The sequence below is a fragment of the Lissotriton helveticus genome, chromosome 1_1 (genome assembly GCF_964261635.1).
Source record: "Lissotriton helveticus chromosome 1_1, aLisHel1.1, whole genome shotgun sequence".
In the NCBI taxonomy this organism is placed as follows: domain Eukaryota; kingdom Metazoa; phylum Chordata; class Amphibia; order Caudata; family Salamandridae; genus Lissotriton; species Lissotriton helveticus.
The window spans coordinates 98,677,313-98,698,284 of NC_136057.1; the positions used below are offsets into that span (position 1 = coordinate 98,677,313).

General features: G+C 44.5%; 1 long non-coding RNA gene across 1 annotated transcript in view; it reads left to right on the forward strand.

Moving 5' to 3' along the window:
* LOC144757793 (uncharacterized) overlaps window positions 1–15,733 on the forward strand; it is a 43,641-nt gene extending 27,908 nt beyond the window's left edge. The window contains exon 4 of the long non-coding RNA XR_013595595.1: window positions 15,003–15,733. This is a non-coding gene — a long non-coding RNA (uncharacterized LOC144757793). The remainder of the gene's footprint in view (window positions 1–15,002) is intronic.
* Window positions 15,734–20,972: the final 5,239 nt, after the last annotated feature.

A 20,972-nucleotide genomic window follows, 5' to 3' on the forward strand; every position in this document is an offset into this window, starting at 1 on the left:
AAGGCGCTTGGGGGGGGGTGGGGTGACGCGACTGCTCGAACAGCCAGGTCTTGAGCTTCTTCCTGAAGGAGAGGTGATCTTGGGTCAGGCGGAGGTCAGTAGGGAGGGTGTTCCAGGTCTTGGCGGCCAGGTAGGAGAAGGACCTTCCTCCTGTTGTCGCTCTTCGGATGCGGGGGACGGCGGCGAGGCCGTGGTTGGTCGAACGGAGGTGGCGTTTGGGAGGGTAGAAGTTGAGGCGGTTGTTGAGGTAGCTCGGGCCTTGGTCGTGTAGGGCTTTGTGTGCGTGGGTGAGGAGACGGAAGGTGATTCTCTTGTTGACGGGGAGCCAGTGCAGGTCTCTCAGGTGTCCGGAGATGTGGCTGCGACGGGGGATGTCGAGGATGAGTCTGGCTGAGGCGTTCTGGATCCGCTGGAGTCTCTTCTGGAGCTTGGCGGTGGTTCCGGCGTAGAGGGCGTTGCTGTAGTCTAGTCGGCTGGTGACGAGGGCCTGGGTGACCGTCTTCCTGGTCTCGGTGGGGATCCACCGGAAGATCTTTCGTAGCATGCGCAGGATGTTGAAACAGGACGCGGAGACGGCGTTGACTTGTCTGGTCATGGAGAGGGAGGAGTCCACGATGAAGCCCAGGTTGCGTGCGTGGTCTGTCGGTTTGGGTGCGGTGCCCAGGGCGGGGGGCCACCAGGAGTCGTCCCAGGCGGCGGGTGAGGATCCCAGGATGAGGACTTCTGTCTTGTCTGAGTTCAGTTTCAGGCGGCTGGTCGTCATCCACTCGGCTACGTCTTTCATCCCTTCGTGGAGGTTGGTTCTGGCGGCGGCGGGGTCGTTGGTCAGGGAGAGGATCAGCTGGGTGTCGTCGGCGTAGGAGATGATGTTGAGGTTGTGCTGGCGTGCGATGGCCGCCAGGGGGCTCATGTAGACGTTGAAGAGGGTGGGGCTGAGCGAGGAGCCCTGAGGAACGCCGCAGATGACTTCCGTGGCTGCCGATCTGAACGGTGGTAGGCGGACTCTCTGTGTCCTTCCAGCGAGGAAGGAGATGATCCACTCCAGTGCCTTCTCCTGGATTCCAATGTTGCTGAGGCGCTGCACTAGGGTGCTGTGGCAAACAGTGTTGAACGCCGCGGAGAGGTCTAGGAGGATGAGGGCCGCTGTTTCACAGTTGTCCAGCAGGGCTCGGATGTCATCGGTGGCAGCGATGAGGGCGGTCTCGGTGCTGTGGTTGGCTCGGAAGCCAGACTGTGAGGGGTCGAGGGATCCATTCGTCTCGAGGAAGGCGGCCAGCTGCTTGTTGACGGTCTTCTCGATGACTTTGGCTGGGAACGGGAGGAGCGAGATGGGGCGGTAATTCTTGAGTTCGGTGGGGTTCGCTGTTGGTTTCTTTAGTAGAGCGCTGAGTTCGGCGTGCTTCCAGCTCTCAGGGAAGGTGGCTGTGTCGAAGGAGGTGTTGATGATGTCCCGCAGGTGGGGTGCGATGACAGCGTCGGCCTTGTTGAAGACGTGGTGGGGGCACGGGTCGGTCGGAGATCCGGAGTGGATAGAGTTCATCGTGCTGATGGTGTCTTCTGTGTTGATCTGGGTCCAGGCGCTGAGGGTGGTGGTGGGGGGCGTTGGTGCGGTCGTGGGGAGCGTTGTTTGTGGGCTGAAGCTGTTGTGTATGTCAGCGATCTTGCTGTGGAAGTAGGAGGCGAGGGAGTTGCAGAGGTCTTGCGAAGGGGTGATGTCGTTGTTTCCGGCGTTGGGGTTGGAGAGCTCTTTCACGATGGTGAAGAGCTCCTTGCAGTTGTGTGCGTTGTTGTCCAGTCGGTCCTTGAATGCTGTTTTCTTGGTGGTGTGGATCAGTTGATGGTGCTTCCGGGTGGCGAGCTTGAGGGTGGTCATGTTGTCCGGTGTTGGCTCCCTTCTCCAGGCTTTCTCGCGGGCTCTGCAGTTCTTCTTGGAGCTCTTGAGTTCGTCGGTGAACCATGGGGCCTTCTTGCTGCCGGGTCTGCTAGGCGGGGTCCTCAGTGGGGCGAGGTCGTCTGCGCAGTTGCTGATCCACTTCGTGAGGTTGTCGGCGGCCTGGCTGGGGTTCGCTGAGCTGGCGGGAGGGTGCTGGCTCAGGGAAGCGGCGAGATGGTCTGCCGTGATCTTGTTCCAGTTTCTTCGAGCAACCTGTTGCTGGTGGTGGTGGATCGTGGTCCTTCTGAAGCTGAAGTGGACGCAGCTGTTGTCCGTCCAGTGGAGTCCGGTGGCGTGGCTGAAGATGATGTCCTTGCTGGATGAGAAGACAGCGTCGAGTGTGTGTCCGGCGAGGTGGGTGGGGGTGGTCACCAGCTGCTTGAGTCCCAGGTTGGCGAGGTTGTCCAGCAGGGTGGTGGTGTTGCGGTCGTTGTTGTTCTCCAGGTGGAAGTTGATGTCCCGCAGGAGGATGTAGTCAGCGGAGGGGAGGGCATGCGGGCAGATGAAGTCGGCGATGTCTTCGCTGAATTGTGTGCGTGGTCCCGGGGGTCGGTAGATGAGGGTGCCTCTGAGGGTGGTTTTTGGGTCTGTGTGGATCTGGAAGTGCAGGTGTTCGGCGGTTTTCAGGGTGTCGTCGGTGTTGGTCGTGATGCGGATGGTGTCCCTGTAGATGATGGCGATGCCTCCTCCAGTCTGGTTGCCGCGGTCTCTTCGGGTGATCTTGTAGCCCTCTGGGATGGCGATGGCGATGTCGGACGCTGAGGAGTCGTTCATCCAGGTTTCCGTGAGGAAGGCGACGTCAGGAGCTGTGGTGTCGAGGAGGTTCCAGAGTTCGATGGTGTGTCTGTGGACGGAGTGGGTGTTGAGTAGGATGCACTTGAGGTGGTTGCTGCTGGTGTTCGGGTTGGCGGGTGCTGGAGCGGGGCAGGTCCGGTTGCAGGAGAACGTGCAGGCGTGACAGCTGAAGGGTCCGTGGGTTCGTCTTGGGGTGGCTCGATAGCATCCGGGGATTCGGCCGGTGTTGAGTGCGTTGAGGGTGGCGGCGTCGTACGTCCGGCGGGTGGGCTGGGGTCTGCGGGAGCCAGGGGTCCTGGCCCTGGGCGCGGTCCAGGCGCGGACGGGCGCAGACGGGCTTACCTTTGGCGCGCCTTCGGTGCACAATCGGCGCGCCCGCTGCGCGTCAGCGCTGCGCGTGCGCACGGCCGCCATATATGGCGAAGTGCGGGGAGGAGGAGCAGCTGGGAGGCGGGAGCGGGGAGGGAACAGAAGAAAAAGGGGCGTGGCTTCACTCCCGGCGGCGGGAGGAGGGGACCGGAGCTGGTGGGCGCGTGGGCGGCGAGGCACAGGGGCACAGGGCAAAAACAAAGCAGTGGAGAAAAACTGTGGAAAAAACAAACAGTGCAGACAGTAACAATAAGCTAAACAACACTTGGGCTACTAACTAGCAGAGGGCAAGAGGCAGCGAGGCAGCGACGAGCGGCGGGGGGCGTGGCCAGCCAAGGGCTTGGTCACTCCTGTGAAGCGGCAGGCGGGGAGATCACTCGGCGGCTGGTGGCCGTGTGGTGCAGGGAGCGTCCTCACGAGGAACACGCTCACCTGTGTCGCACGGCCGCCATATATGGCCAAGTGCGGGGAGGAGGAGCAGCTGGGAGGCGGGAGCGGGGAGGGAACAGAAGAAAAAGGGGCATGGCTTCACTCCCGGCGGCGGGAGGAGGGGACCGGAGCTGGTGGGCGCGTGGGCGGCGAGGCACAGGGGCACAGGGCAAAAACAAAGCAGTGGAGAAAAACAGTGGAAAAAACAAACAGTGCAGACAGTAACAATAAGCTAAACAACACTTGGGCTACTAACTAGCAGAGGGCAAGAGGCAGCGAGGCTACTAAAAGAATTAACAAAGGCATATAGAGAATTAGTTCAATTGGCAATTGACGGTACAACCATCCGCCAGAAATTGAAAGAAACAGGTATAGCAGAACAACCTTTTGCACTTGCCAGAATCATAGAAAAATCCTATGAAGAACCAGGTAGAGATAGTTTGGGTGGGAAACCACTAAAACCACAACTAACTGAAAATCCTGAAAAAACCTTTATTAAAAATAATCTCAATACTCCAAAAAAGAGGTGGGAAGGTAATAAACAAACCACTCCCAGAGAAAAACAATTCCAGTCCAGAGGAAGATCTCCTCAACGGAGAGATAGATCTCCAGAACGAGGAGGCAAGTCTCCCCACAGAGAGCCGTCTGAAAAAAGATACAACCTTAGAGATAGGGATAAATTGAGAAAACCTGACAGATATCAAGATATTGATACACGTCCCTCTCGATCTTTTCAGAATTCCTCACAGAAATCGGAAAGAAGAGGACGGTCAGAACACAAAGAAGAGCACGTCAAGTCCAAAGACAAGGAACCTGCTCATCAAAGTAAAAAAATCACAATTTCCAAAAAAGAAGGTAGCTAGTATTAAAATAAAACATGCCGATGATTTTGAGGACACAACTGAAAAACGGAGAGTGGGCCCAGACAATGCTAAGCAGTGCAGCAGAAGTGGCCATAGCTCGCAAGATCCTGATGAATCTTCTGGAGACAGTGGACACGAATGAATACATTCAAGTGGAAACTGCAGACACCGAGTTAGCATACCCCATAAATTATATAAACTCACATTGCGTATAGAGGGGGACAAGACTAGGAAAATAAGGGGTCTCTTTTGGGATAACCTTTCGAAAGGCTATGATATCCTTCTAGCAGAAAAAGACTTGCCACCAGAGTTTGTCAGGGAGTGCCCACATGGCGAAGAAATGATTATGCCTGCCTTCTCAAATCAAATTCCAATTCATAAAAAATACACATTTGCTAGAAAATGGGCAGTGGCCCAAGCCCCTGCATTATATAAAAATCATGTAGGATGGGATGAGGATTCTCCTCCCCATAAATCCAGTTAAAAAATCAACTGACTACACAGAGGCAGTAAGAATCCTGTTAAGTAAGAAGCTAAAAAGCAAGTCAGGGAGATATTAGATCAACTTGAATATCAGGGGGTGATTGAAACATGCACCTCACAAATGAACAATCCTTTGTTTCCTGTCTCCAAGCCAGACGATTCATATCGTCTAGTTTTGGATTATAGACACTTAAACTCTTGTTGCAAAACATTTGCAGTACAAAACTCACATAGTGCAGCACTAATGAATAACATTGTACGCAAAAAATATAAAACGACATTAGATATTTCAAATTGTTTCTTTTGTCAAAATATTGCACCTGAAAGCAGGTATTTTACCGCTTTCTCAACAATGGGGGCATAAAAACAATTTTGCCGTCTCCCACAGGGATTCAAGAATAGCCCAGGATTATTCTCAGCCAGGGTAACAGAGTTACTGCAAATGTATGATGATGAGGCATTATCTTATGTCGATGACATCTATCTTACAGACGACGACCTGGAGACACACTTGAAAAGAGTGAACACCATAATACTTGGGTTCGCAGCTGAAGGGTTCAAATTCAACTTTAAAAAGTCACGAAATGCTCACCTAACTGTCCTGTTTTTAGGATATGAATTATCAAGTGAAGGCAAAAGCCTAGCAGACAACTTCTTAGAGAAGTGTGCAGTACTCCAAGCTCCAAAAACGCTGAAGAACTTACAATCAATATGAGGTTTCCTGAATTTCGGAAGAACATACATTCTAAATTATGCAGAGAGGGTTAAACCTCTATACGAATTAATAAAACCTGATTTCAAACCAAGAGAAACGGTACCAATATCTTATAAATCACACTTGTACACACAAGCTGAAATGAAATTCAGTTCAACTGAAAAAATTCTGACTGCGGTTCAAACTGCTGTAGCAAAAGAAAGAGCCCTAGCCCAAGGCAAGAGCATATCTGTTTTAACAGCAGTATCAGCCCTTGAGGCAGTAACAAGACCACGCATTCCAAATGCTGTGGCATTAGATCCAAAATGGATACAATAGGAAAATTATCTTGCTGCAGAAGACGTGAAACACGCTTTTGATCCGAAAATGAAAAAACTAGAAGATCTGGAATACGAACATGAATATCCTCTGCCAATCAAAATTCTGCCTCTCGAACAATACACCTGTGTAATCTACACGGACAGATTTTCACAACACTGCGTTGTGGATAAAAAATCTTATAATGCAGCGTGCGCAATTGTCAAAGGTCGCTGGCGCTTAGGTAAATTCAGACCGATAATCACCAAAACTGAATCACTCAGAAACTGTACAGCTCAGCGAGCTGAAATAAGATCTTTAAAGATGGTGCTTGAAAATGCCAATCGCGAATTCCCCACACTAATAGTGTGCGATTCGCATTACTGCGTCCAGTCTTACAATAATGACATGCAGACATGGATCAAAAACGGTTACAAAGATGAGACAAGTGCCACAGTAAAGCATAAAAAACTTTGGGAACAGGTAGTTCTTTTGCTGAAAGAACTACAAAAGACTCACGTGATACATACACTGAGTCATCACCGTGATGGCGTTCACGTTGTGGGAAATTCATTGGCTAACAGAGCCACAGCGGCAGCTGTTCAATCGGCTTCCGTAGCTGCAAAAAAGCGTACTAGAAAACAAATAGACGGTGAAACGCCACTAGCAGTAAAAACCTCAATGAAAGGCAACTATGCGGCGTTACCTCTAAATTATCCACTCGGAAATAAATACATAATTGATGCGAACTCTGTTCCTTTTGCTCAAATCCCTGGAGTGAGGGATAGAGTAATTCCAAACACGAACCGGAGAGCTTACTTGATTCAAGAAGCACACATGGGAATGGGTCTGAGGCACCAAGAGATCTTGAAATCTCTAATAGAATTACAATCACAATACTGGTGGTCGGGGATGAGCGTGCACATTTATAACTTTGCAATGAATTGTCAAAACTGCAATAGAGATCGCAGTTGTGAACCGGACCAGACAATTGCCAGGACACCTTTATTAGAAAGCATTAGGCTATCTATACGCAGAAATCGAGACGGAGAAATGCGATCCCATAATTATTAAGACGAGATTCATTTAGATGTGGCCCCAGCGCTCGGCTGACGCCAAAACTGTTATAAAAGATTTGCGAGTCTTTATCGGCACATACGCAATTGGCATGCTACATTCTGACCAGGGTCCTGCGTTTAGCTCTCGGGCTTACAAGGAGGCCATGGCCACCATGGGCATTGCATTGCGGTACTCTAGTCCATTCCATCCCGACGGAAATGCAGTAGTGGAGAGAAAAAAACGTGACATAAAGCAATCTATAGCAGCGAGGGTATTAGGTTCGGGTGACGGGTGGGTCAAACATCTAACAAGTGTCCAACGTAGTCTTAATAATCTGCCAAGAAATTCTCTAGGAGGTATCACTCTGTACGAACTTTTGTTTGGTACTAGAATGATCATCCAGGATCTAGATTGTCAGACTTCAGTGGTGAAACAAAAAACCTTTGATATCAAAGATCGTTTGGCTGTTTTACAGGACTTAAATAAAACAAGAAGAAGTCTAATTAACACAAAGCTAAAGCCAACAGCCACTGAAGAAAAACCACCTGTCCCAGAAAGACCTGTCTGGATTCCAAAGATTGGGGATCTGGTCAGAGAAAAAATCACGGTGAAAAAGGAATTTGGGCCTTCTTACCGAAAAGCAGTACCTGTCTTAGCTGTCAGAGGAACAAGATCAGTAGTACTACCGCCCCTTGTAGGTAAAAAGGAGAACATAGTTGTATCAATCAACCTGGTAAAACCACAATCATGTGGCCAATAAAGTAGTAGGCCCAGTGGACTCCCAAGAAATAGCAGAAGACCAAATCTTGCTACAATCCAAGAGGTTCAAACTGAGAGACTAATCACATTTGATAAACCTGCAGTGAATAAAAAAAGGACTATGCAACAAAGCCATGGAACTTGTGCCTCTTGAAACCCAAATTGCAACAGTTCGTCAAGAAACACCAGTCTACAATGATGTAGCCTCTGAACATACATATCCAAAGATAAATGAAAATCCGGAAGCAATTCAAACAATTGACAGAACTGCATCTAGCTACTTCATCAATTTCGATGACTTTTCTGATGATCCAAGTGAACATAAAGAAACGCCAGCAACAAAAACTTTCAAAGAAAAAATGACTGAACTCTTTCATCAACTCAAAGAAACATATCTAATTTCACCATGGATTGAATTATGGATTGTGTTAGGTGTACTTTTCCTCCTTCTGTGGCTCATCTTGATTTTAAGTTTTGGGTAGATTTATTGATGGAAAACATAGTACAATGGACACAGCAAGTCAGAACATCAACTTGGTCATAAAGCCTCACAGATCCTCTCACATCGAAAAAAGAGAACTGTCATCAGTGAACATCACAGCCAATCCTATACCCGGTGGGGTAGCATGGGACACAACGGATTATGAAATCTATGGCCCGATTGAGCTCTTGAAATATCCACATCAATTCAAGGTTTCCTTAAGTGACTTCGTATCACCAAGTACTTTCTCTGATGATTGGGACTTTGAAAATATTAATAATATGATGTCAGATTTACAAATGTCAGCTAGATTCACAGAGCATGATTATTTACAGGGTTCATCAAATTATCAAGAAATGTACTGCTTTAATCATTATGGTCATCACTATTTGCATAAATCTGCTAATCCTAGAAATGTTTTTAATTATAACCAATGGGAACATTGTCCAACTCCGCCAAAAGGCAGCTCAAAAACATTTCATGAGAAATTCCCATACTTCTCAGGGTTTCCTGATCCAGAAACGTTTTATTTTAAAATGTTTAATAAGACAGGAATGAAAAACATGTTGACAAATACTAAATTGATTTATTCTGAAATATTTTATGAAAAAATGTCTACATTTGGTTTTGATTTTTGGAAAAACAACATTGAGACTAAAACCATCTGGGGTCCAAAAGACTGGCAGGTACAAGGTTTAGAATCATTATTTAGAGCCTGCATGATCCCAGAACAGATGATATTCCTGAATGACACCATTCAGCAAACAACCTGTCTTGGCTTGGCCAAGATAAAAGACTTCAACAAACCGTCTATTCCAAAGCCCATACCTGATAGTAATAGCACTACAGATGTTGAGATAGACGTATCCCATATTTTACACCAAAACAGAACAAATCCTGATTGGAAAAAATGGTTGATCTGGCCCACAGACACAAATAAGTGTCTAGATAGATTCCTGAACAAAACACAGGGGTTCAAACAGAACAGGCCAGACCCAAGATATTCCCAGAGACAACATCCAGGGATAGTTACAACATATAGTGTAGGAAAACTATGCCTTGAGTGGCTACAGAAATCCACACTGCCTGAAATTAAGCAACACTTAACTTTACTTAAAGAAGGTGCTGACTTGCGAGATTTCATATTGGGACCTCGCAAACAGGGTCAAAAATATTTCATATACGCCAATATATACGCTGCTTACATCGAAGCTTGGAAAGTGACGCAAATTGAAACTGCTGAAAAAATACGAGAAATTGATCGTATAAATTTGGAAAAATCACTGTCTGTAGTGGACAATGGGTTAACGACTCTGTCCTTCAGAATTTATTCACTGGACAGCATTGTATCATCGGCTATTGATATAATAGAGCAGGACTTGCTAATGTTACAACATGGCCAGTCCCAATTGCATTCTATTGTACAGCTAGGCTGGACGTTGCAAAATCTGCGTTCAGGCTACGTACCATGGCATGTAATCAACATAACGTCATTATTTTCTATCTTTAACCTTACTGATAAACAAATCAGTTTGGCACAAAAAGGAGCAGACTATACAATTCTGAGCATTGAAAAACTTGAGAGATTACCATTGACAATGTCAGAGAGACCTGTCATTGAATGAATAATACATGGTACAATTACAAATCCGATAACAACTTTTCAGTTTCAATATTGCCAAAAGTATATACCAGAAGGCCTGTATGAAAGGTTGGGTAAAGGATACATCAAGTCAACCTGGAATTTACCTTATACACATAAATGTTATAGTGAAGGAAAAAAAGAAGTATTTCTTAGTGGCAACAACTGTAAAAATTCACTAAGAGGTACACTTCTGTGTCAAGGTATTAACTTACATGGAGCCTGCGAAGGTTCATCAAATAACCTTTCATGTCACCTGCATGGCACCCCTGCAACACAGATAGAGCCTTTTGTCAGACAGCTTTCCAACGGCAGCTATGTTATAACAAGTGACCACAGCTGTTGTGGCATGGTGCCAGGAATAGCCTATCTCGTGAGCGTTACTTCCAGGGTCATTTGCTGTATGCAAATATTGTATCCAAACAGCAAACCAGAGAAGGAGGCAGCAATATGGCCTTCTCTGAATATCTCTTCTATTTGAATTGATACTTTAAGCAGAATGAAGTCTATTCTTTTACAGACAACTGTGCCTTTAACCTCGTCCAAAGAGACGTATGATCTGCAAGTTGCAAGGACAGCAGCAGAGATACATACCCTATTATCAACAAATTGCCCCGTGCATTTCGTAGAAATGTTAAGCCAAATTTTAAACATGTCTGATACCAGTGGCATCTCACTTGTATTTAAGACAATTTTTTCGGGACTGTTGGCACTCTTTGAAACAGTTCTGGGCATCTTCCCGAATTTTGTGCATTCTTTATTCGGCGGCCTGCCTCTTCTTTTGGGACTCGTAGCAGGAATTTTATTTTTGTTCCTTCTGCTCCGATATGGCAAGCCAAGCCACAGACAAAACTCAGGCTACAATTGAAGAAACGATCCTGGCTATATGATACCGAGAACGGATTACTAAAGTCCTCGGCTTTGCCCGGCTAAGAGATCTGAGTACTACCTGGTTTCTTTCATTCAGACAAATCTGGCAAGATTGCATCTTACCTGTGCTTCGATGTCTGCTATGCGGAGAAGAATGCATGTTGGAAGTCTCTTACACTACCATCAGCAGTACCAATGGATATCAATACTTTGCTTGGTTCGGTAATGGCTCATGCAAAGTGTTGTCCCCAGCGGCTACCTATTCTGATGACGGCATTCGTTGAAGCTTCACCATTACAAATAGGTGGATGTGAAGTACGAGATGAAAGCAGCACCACACAGGTACAACCTTCTGTGAGCATTGCTGATCCAGACATCGATGATGGCAATGATTCTCACGTATGCACTATTTCAGCTTTTTCGAACTTGGTCGAACTTTCACCTACTGTTGTAGACCAATTTTTCGCAAGCCTGTCTGATTTGATGTTTTCTCCTAACAACGAGAATAACTTTTGAAACAACGAGCACACAGCGTTCCCTGAACTCTGAATTCGGCCTTCAGTTTTTGATAAACAACACTACTGAAAACAATTGGAACTATTTTTTCCCCTGAAAGTGAAATTATTTTTCCATTCCCAAAATATTTACATTTTTTTTTGGCACATGGTACTCTGCTTAAAGTAGAACTATTCTTCGAGAACAGAACTTCTATTTTTAGAGACTCTAGAGACAATATTTTTAACTTAGCCTCTAGCACATGTACAGTATTGTATAAATATGTGATGAAATGGTCTCGACCTTCTCTTCTGTATTAAGAGCCATTTCATAAATGTAATTTTCGCAATTCATTCAGCCAAAATGTATATATGCATTATCTGAATGATACCACTGCTTGAAAAACATACAGTATAAATACTCATTTTCGTGTATATACCATATACCATTTCAAATGCATTTTATGTATTTTTGGGGTGGGTTGGAAAACACATGCATCGTTATATGTTTACTATTGCTTAGTATTTAGTAATGATGGACATTATACGTGGAGTGGGTGTTGTAAACGTATCTAGGACCCTATTTAAATATTCCCGATTCATGCCCTTATGTGGTTATAACAAATCATATCCTTATAAAGGCATAAGAATCATATCCATATTTAGCCATAGCCAATGCAGTCCAAATACGGCAAGGCTACTCCCATAGACTCCTAGAAAGTACAACATGTTCTTTAAACAAACCAAGCCTCCAGCAGCCCGGGAATTCCCCCTGCTTTTGTTTGGATTTGTCCAAGAACTCCTGGAGTCCAGAAAGAACTGTAAGTTCTTAGTGACGTCTTATGCCCAACCTTACGTCAAACTCGGCACCTTCCAGGTATAAATATACCAAAGTTTGCCTTAAGCAAACACACGGTGGTTTGGAGCAGATCGGCTATCTACTTACCCGAAGCCCAGCTGTAACGAGAGCCGAAGGAAGCCGACCCTCCCATTGACGCACTGAGAGAGACGCTGTCTTTTCTCCTGCCGAGAAATCCAGCTCCAGTGTTTCCAGTCACCCTTGTGGGTTGCTGGGAGATCGAGTCCTGAGAAAGAGATACAAGACCTCCTTCATTCTATAACCAAGGTACGGAGCTGATTAGATCCTTGGAGAGTTCTTGATTCAGATTCTTGGCAAAAACGAACTTAACTTAAACTGCAGCTCACTTACTCCTTCCCACGTATTAGGCTTAGGTCAGGTACACCGGGGTAGGCGTATCTTAGAAGCACCAGTTGAGTACGTTTAGTCAATGATTTTATGTATGTATATATTTTATCCGTTTTAAGTATCATATGGCTCAGAAACCAAATAAATGCTTTTACAGTATTATTTCATAATACTCTATTTACTGTACGCAGTTTACTTCATGACAAGTATTGCAAATGTGGCAATTCACTTCTCTTGCATGAGAAAGAGGACTGCTCAATAAATAACAACTTTTATTGAAAACGCCAGTCTCTCTATTTCTCTGCACTCCTGGTGAAACTAAGCATGCACGATTGACTGAGTGAAATAGCTGTCTATTGTTTTCCGCGACTCTGGAGATATACTTCTTATTCTGGGGGGAGCAAAGTTGTCAAGTTTATGCGGTTGTCAGAAACTAAACTCCTTCTTGTTTACTCAAGAAAGTTTCTAGTGACCTCTGAGCTAGCTGGCAAACCTAATTAAGTCTAACATATTCAATAGAGACCTAGATGACCTCAGTCCTATGTCTAAACTATTGTTTATGTTATTCCAATGCAGAGAGCCTATTGGGAATATAGGAACTACACTACAGCATTCTGTAGGGCACCCACTCAGTCTTTTCTTTGCAGTTGCCTGAAGATCAGCAGTCCCAAGGTAGCAGTCACACCTGGCCTGTCGGTAAGTGCAGCCCCTCTGGAGGCCTGACCATCAGCAGTTGAGCCCACATTGTGGCCGGCTGGAACACAGGCGTAAGCTCAGACAGGGTGTTCGACACTGGAGTAGTTGTAGTCCCTCATGGGCCTCTGACACAGAGTAGTCAGAAATTCACCAGCTAAAAGCCCAACACAGGCTCTCCAGGAAGCCAGTAGATTCAGACTCTGTTGTGTTAGGAATTTGTCAAATGCAACCTTGAACGGGACGGTTGGCAGCACACAATCGTCCTACTGGGCCTAAACAATCATGTCGTAGAGTTTTATTTTCTGCCTTCAACTGTTGGGAGAGTCTTGGCAGGGCGGGGTCCCTCAGACTAGCTGGTCCTGCTGGATGGCTTTCCGGCCCGCCCTACAGATAAAGGGGATGTGTTGGACCTTGCTTCTTTCAGGACAGTGTTGTCCTCCTGCTGGATAGTCAAACTCCCTTCCCTGCAGATTATGTCCCCTCAACTTAGATAATCTGTCAGGCTGACACCATCCCTGGTGCCACAGCAGGCACCTGAGTACTTTATAGAGCACATTATTCCTTGGTAACAGAGGACTTTGAACTAGGGTATAAAAGAGGGATGTATGGTCCCACTTGTTTACACAACTGGCAGGCAGGTGACACAGTTTACTCTGTCGCACCCTCACATTGCAATTATGCTATGCACACCAACACCCTAAACATGCACTGGATGTTATTGCAAAGTCTGGACACAGGCATAGAAATGGAGCATTACATGGGTGTGTCAGTAGGATGCCACTACACTGACCATGATGCAAAGATCTCATCAGGCTATTGATCCTTACAACAGGATGCATTGCCATCACCGCTCTAGCTGTTAAACCCATGACAGTCCTCGGTCTTAAATGAGGGCACACTTGGTGTGACCCTCCAGGTCACAGGACCGGTCCAAAATCTCTCATAGTCCCTTGTTAGAAGTTGCATAGTACTGGGGTGGCAGAAAAATCTTATGTAACATGCAGTTACAAGTTTGACGCCATGGACTGGGGAGTTGCCACGAGGAACAGATTCTTCTCCCTGTCAAACCACATGCCATTCACTATTACATAGTGTTTTTATTTACCACTTGTTTTAAGCAGGTGGTAGATATATGCATGTGGTTGGTTGGGGGGGATGGGTGAAGCAGGGGAGGGAAGAGGAAAACATTTTCTAACAGAGGGAAGAATTGTGTGTTTCCCCCAGTTAATAAAAAAACAGCATAAGTCTTGGCTGCTTCTGCTGCACCCAGAGTCTTGTGGGTCTTTTCAGTCTAATTTTTCTGTCTGGTAAAAAATTGTGTCCTGTTTTTCTGCACCCGGTAAAGCCTAACAACTGATAATCAGGTGGAATAAAATGAACACATGAAAGTACTCCTTAATTTCATTGCCCTTGATTCATACTCTGGACCATAGTTGAGGGATAGGTCTAGGCATAGTCCTCGTAACACACAATAGATTTGCGTGCGACAGAGGCCAGAGCTCAAAAGTCAGGATACCAGATACTAGTAGGTGGTAACTCAGGGCGGGGGAAACGCCTGTTGTCCGTGGAGGGGAAATTCCCATCCTAGAAATCTACATTAAAAATTAATTAATAGAATTCTATTTTAAATATCTTTTTGGTGCCAGTCCATATGACTTTAATGTCTGCTATTGGGATTCTATGTTACAAGTCCATAGGGTACATGTATCCTTCCTGAGCGTACTAAAATGTTGGAAATTCTACAAATCCTCACTCACTGATCCAAGTACTCTCAGGCTACCATTCTACACTCTGCTCTGGCTGAAGAACAGCTCAACACTTTCAAAATTCTGCAATTCTGCATTGATATGGCTTGTAAACTATTTTTGGGGATATATACATGTATTAACTATTTAATTTTAATACTATAGGTGATTGAAATTACGGACGAAGAAAGCAAGATTTAGCACCAGCCAACTGAATGTTAGTGCCATAAGAAGGTTTATTTTGAAAAACTGATTGACATCCAGCGTTCTAAGTTTAAACAATTTCCAAAATCTAGGTGTGGCGAGGAAGTGGGAGCTGAGGAAGGTACTATACATGTAAGTGAAGTCTCTAATTTTACATTTCATTAACCCAGAGCAAAGTCATATCTGTCCACACAGCATCAGAGATAATGCCAGAAAGACCAATCACAACATCCTCATCTGAAATATTATCAGAAAGACAAATTGCCTCAGCATGACAGAATAACGTTCATCTAAAGCATCATGTAATTCCAGAGAGGAAGCACACACTGCATACAAGAAAGATATAACAAAAGGTTTCTTCTGCAGACCATCAAAGAAAAGACACTGAAAGAAGACTCCGAAGCTGACACGCTAACAACCAAAAGATTGGAAAATCACCTTTGTTTAACAACCGTTTTTAACCAGTTACGCAAGTTTGAGACTATCTGCCTCGGGATACAACACTGAGACCCACTCTGCTCACTCTGGTGAAAACCTTAAAAATTCACCCTTTATTGTGTTCATGACCATCTCAGATTGTTTCCTTTTTATTGTGTACTGTTCTGTAATTCTATGTAAATTGCCTCAACATTATCTGTTGTGAAGGAGTGATATGTAAAACTGTTAAATATAAAAATGGATTAAATGAGCACCGTTGCGCTATGGCTAATGTAAATAAATCCTCAACTTCAGAACTACAATCCTTAACCTTCCACCAAACATAGAAAGGGTAAAAGGAACTGATGTTCTGCGACTGGTGAGACACAATAGTACTGTGCATGTTCTAATGTAAATGTGCTGGACTTGTAAAGCGCACAGCTGCCCGTAAGCGTCCCGGCGCTTGTTAAGGGAACCCATCCTGGTATTCCCCTGTGAGAAACCCCGGCAGGGTGTCCACAAGGTGAAAGCCAGGCATCCCGCCGCGAGGGGCCGTAGTGGAGATTAAGCAAGCTATTGCCCAGAGTCGCAGAGTGTGACCCCGTGAGTTGAGTAGGCACCAGAGCGAGAATTGTCGAGTCCGTGGAATTTTGAGCCCGAGACCCGCCGAGGCGGGGAATCGAACCCTGGTCCACGGTCGATCTCAGCTTCCGGGTCTGCCGCCTCTAACCACTGAGCCACACTTCTCCACTAATGTTCTCAGTTACTGCCATTACGCCAGTGCAAAAAGGTACTTATCAGTTTAATCATTAAGTATCAGACTAACACCTTATCACTGCATTGCCAAGAACCTATACAAATAGATTTGAGAAAAACTTCAGTCACAAAATAAGTTGCTGCCGGAGAGGCTATAACCAAAAGGCTCTTATTTGCTAGAAACATTTCAACAGGTTTTAAAGGGCTGCATCCAGACATATTTTGCTCAATTTAAGTGTTAAGAAGATTACACGCAATTTCGTTTAAAGATAAATGCTGAACATTATCTAAACAAGCCCGACTCTAAAATCGGGATCACTCTTACCGTGGCATATAAGCAAGATAAAACTAAATGTAGAGATATTAACTCAAGGAATACACCTTATAAAAACACGGGCTGTGAGAACAAATTCAGTGTTAAAACTCGCCTCAATCAAAGCAAAGTAACCCAAGTTGGGGAAAAAAGTTACCTGTGCCAAAAAAGATTCGGCCATAAATCTCATCTCACTGAATTTGAGAGAATGCACACTGGGAAAAACCACTCTCAGTGCTCTGAATGCCAAAAAAGTTTCAGCTTTACATCTTATCTCGCTGAACATATGAGAATGCACACTGGGGACAAACCTTATCAGTGCTCTGAATGCCAGAAAAGGTTTTGTAACAAGCAATGTCTTTCTCGACATGTATTAACCCACTCTGTGGAAAAACCTTACCAGTGCTCTGAATGCCAGAAATATTTCTGTAAAAAAAGAGACCTTATTGTACATATAAGGACCCACACTGGGGAAAAACCTTATCAGTGCCCTGAATGCCAGAAAAGGTTTTGTAAAAAACAAAGTCTTTTTCAACATGTATTAACCCACACTGGGGAAAAACCATACCAGTGCTCTGAATGCCAGAAAAGGTTTTGTAAAAAACAAAGTCTTTTTCAACATGTATTCACCCACACTGGGGAAAAACCTTATCAGTGCACAGATTGCCAGAAATGTTTCAATGCCATAACCCATCTCACTCGGCATAGAAGAACTCACACAGGAGAGAAACCTTATCAGTGCTCGGAATGCCAGAAATGTTTCATTGACAAAAACAGTCTCACTCATCATATAAGAACCCACACTGGGGAGAAACCTTTTCAGTGCTCTGAATGCCAGAAATGTTTCAGGGTAAAAAAAAGACTCACTGAACATACAAGAATCCACACTGGGGAAAAACCTTACCAGTGCTCGGAATGCCAGAAAAGGTTTTGTAAAAAACAAAGTCTTTCTCTACATGCAATGAACCACACTGGGGAAAAACCTTATCAGTGCTGTGAATGCCAGAAATGTTTCAGTTTAAAAAGTAGTCTCACACGGCACATAAGAATCCACACTGGAGAAAACCCTTATCAGTGCTCTGAATGCCCAAAACATTTCATCCTTAAATCACTTCTAACTGCACATGTGAGAATCCACACTGGAGAAAAACCTTATCAGTGCTCTGAATGCCAGAAATGTTTCAAACACAAACTCAGTCTCACTCAGCATATACAGACCCACACTGGGAAAAAACCTTATCAGTGCTCGGAATGCCAGAAATGTTTCAAAAACAAACTCAGTCTCACTCAGCATATACAGACCCACACTGGGGAAAAACCTTATCAGTGCTCTGAAAGCCAGGAAAGGTTTTGTAACCAACAAAGTCTTTCTCAACATTCAATAACCCATTCTGTGGAACATCCTTATCAGTGCTCTGAATGCCAGAAATGTTTCAGTATAAAAAGTAGTCTCACACGGCACATAAGAATCCACACTGGGGAAAAACCTTATCAGTGCATTGAATGTCAGAAATGTTTCAGTGAAAAAAGAATACTCACTACACATACAAGAACCCACACTGGGGAAAAACCTTATCAGTGCATTGAATGTCAGAAATGTTTCAGTGAAAAAAGAATACTCACTCGGCATACAAAAACCCACACTGGGGAAAAACCTTATCAGTGCATTGAATGCTACAAATGTTTCAGTGAAAAAATCAATCTCACTCACCATATAAGAACCCACACTGGGGAAAAACCTTATCAGTGCTCCGAATGCCAAAAATGTTTCAGCCGTAAATTTGATCTCACTGCACATGTGGGAATCCACACTGGAGGAAAAACATTATCAGTGCTCTAAATGTCAGAAAAGATTCAGAGGTTGTGATGGTTACATGCACCATAAGAAAACACACCATCAAAAATACTTCAGTGCTCCAAGTGCCAGAAAAGCATCAATTTTAAATGCAATCTCACTCTACATGACCAGACGCACATAGGGAAAAAAACATTACCTATGCTGTGAATGGCAGAAATTCCTATTTTTTGATAGGCACAGCCTCACTAACCATAATCAACTCCATACTGATGAAAACCTTATTAGTGCTCTGAATGCCAGAAAAGCTGCAGAGAAAAACGCTATCTCACCATGAGAAACTCCACACTGGAGAAAATCCTTATGCTTCATGAGAGATCCCACTCTGGGGAAAAACCTTATGATTGCTCGAAATGCAAGCAAAGTTTTGGTTACAGATTACTTCTCACGTGTCAGGAGCAAACTCACAAGGGAGAAAAAAGCCTTAGGTGTGTTCGGAATGTCAGATAAGGTTTATTCACGAATACAATGTCATTTCACATGAGAGAATTCACACTGGACTAAAGCCTTATACAGGAGGGGAAAGCCAGAAACGTTATACTCAGAAAGGAGATCTCACTTAACATGAGAAATGCACCCACACCAGGTGAAAAGTAAGGCGAATCTTGAGTTGCAGAAAAGCTTCTAACAACCTGACTTTACATGAGAGAGCACATATTGTAGTTGCAATAGGATTCATCAAGAAATTCTTGCAGGATAACTTAGGCTGCCCGCATGCAACCTGCAAAGAAATTTCAGGCCTTGAAAATGTTTTAATTGCAACAAAATCCACAATTTGAGTATCTGAAAGTTACAAAACTCTCAAGGTCTTTACTTGACACAGAGAAGTGTTCGTACTTGCAAACATCAACTAATTAACAAAAAATTCACAATATTAATGTCTTAAATTTTCTCCACCCAAAAGGTTTCTACTCACACTTGTTTCTTTACATATGACTGAAATCTAGATTTTCATGACAAGATTAGGCCTAGGCGGTGTTCCGCAATGAAGAACTCCGCAAAGTGTCAAAAAAACTCAACCGCTCAACGCAGAGTTCTGCGAGCAGTGGAGTGCGTTAGGGTCAATTTGAAGTGCTTTTTCGGCGAGTAGCACGCTACTCCAGGATCCAAAAATGATTAGTGGTGAATTAGTGTAGGGAAATATAAAATGTGTTTGAGAGCTGGACATGTTGGTCTGTTAGTTGGGTTGAAAAAGAGATTGGAGGGATAGAAGAGGGAAGGTTTTGCATGTTTTGCATTTATATAGCGCTTTCTACCCCGTATGAAGTGTTGAAGTGCTTTTCAGCAAGTAGCATGCTACTCCAGAACTCAAAAAGATGAATAGATAGATCAATTATGGTGGGTAGGTTGTTTTATTATATAAATACAACTGTATGAAAATTCATAAAATTCTGTTGTAAAGTTGTATCCAAGAGGCAAGTATAGTCTCTGATAATAATGTATACAAAGTTGGCTTGCCATCAAGACTGATGCCCCGTAATGTTGATGCAAAATCATCTGTGCTGGAGTATCCTAGACTCTTGTTGAATTGTACCATCCAACTTGTAGGTACTGCTATTTGTATTAGGTCCACGTTGTAGGCAGACAAAAACACCTAAATTGTGCACTATTTATATTAAGTATAATGTAGGTGAACAGATGACAGTAACCACTGTACAAGCTGTATTCGGTGCTTAGAAGTAGAGTGACATAGAGGACAATAAACACTCCACTAACTCTGTCACTAGCTTAGTACAGACGAACGCCAACGGTCCTCGTACATAATGAAGCATCAGAGTGCACCCTCTTTCTGCGTCCCATGGGCATTTTGCCTTTTGTTCTACAGAAGAGGCTGCAGACACTTCCATAGCCCTTTATGTAGCGTGGATCACGTAGGAGAGATTCTAAGCGGGCATGTTTTCCTTTGTATTGGGCATGGTCACGTTCAAATGTGGGAAAACCTTTTGTCTTGTGACTGCACTGTATTACTGACACGGGTGAAAGGGCAAACAAGCAGTTAGGAGGCGCACTGATTGTATACCCCCACCTGACAGGATGGTGACAGACCCCAACCACCTGCAGGGGAAACAGGCCACCTCGTTTAATAGCTCCCAGACACTTTACTTTGTAAGCAGACTGGTAGTTTACAACTGTACCTACGTTGGGGCACCACATGCTTTTTCCAGCATAATCTGGTGTACTCCCCCTGTGTGGGATGATAGCACCCACTAAAGACTGCATTGTTGTGTAGTCTTGGATAGTGCACCTTCCATGTAATTCTGAACTGGGCTTTTAAATACGGTATTATTTTGTGTGCCCATTTAATTCAGGTATACAAAGAATGTGGTACTACTTGTATACTAGGGTAGGACAAGGAAGATTGAATTTCTACGGTGGCAGCCATGTTTTTGTCAAAGTGCTTTATGCCCTAAACACTCTCCCATACCCTGAACATAATGAGATTACGTAGAATACACCTCTGCGTGCCTAATGCTGCAATTTGCATTTCAAGACCAGTGATTAATGTGGCTTTATCAAGTTCAAAGCCATTAGGCGTTCCCGACTTGTCTGATACTTGCATATGGAAAAGATGGGTCATTTGGAACCTAAA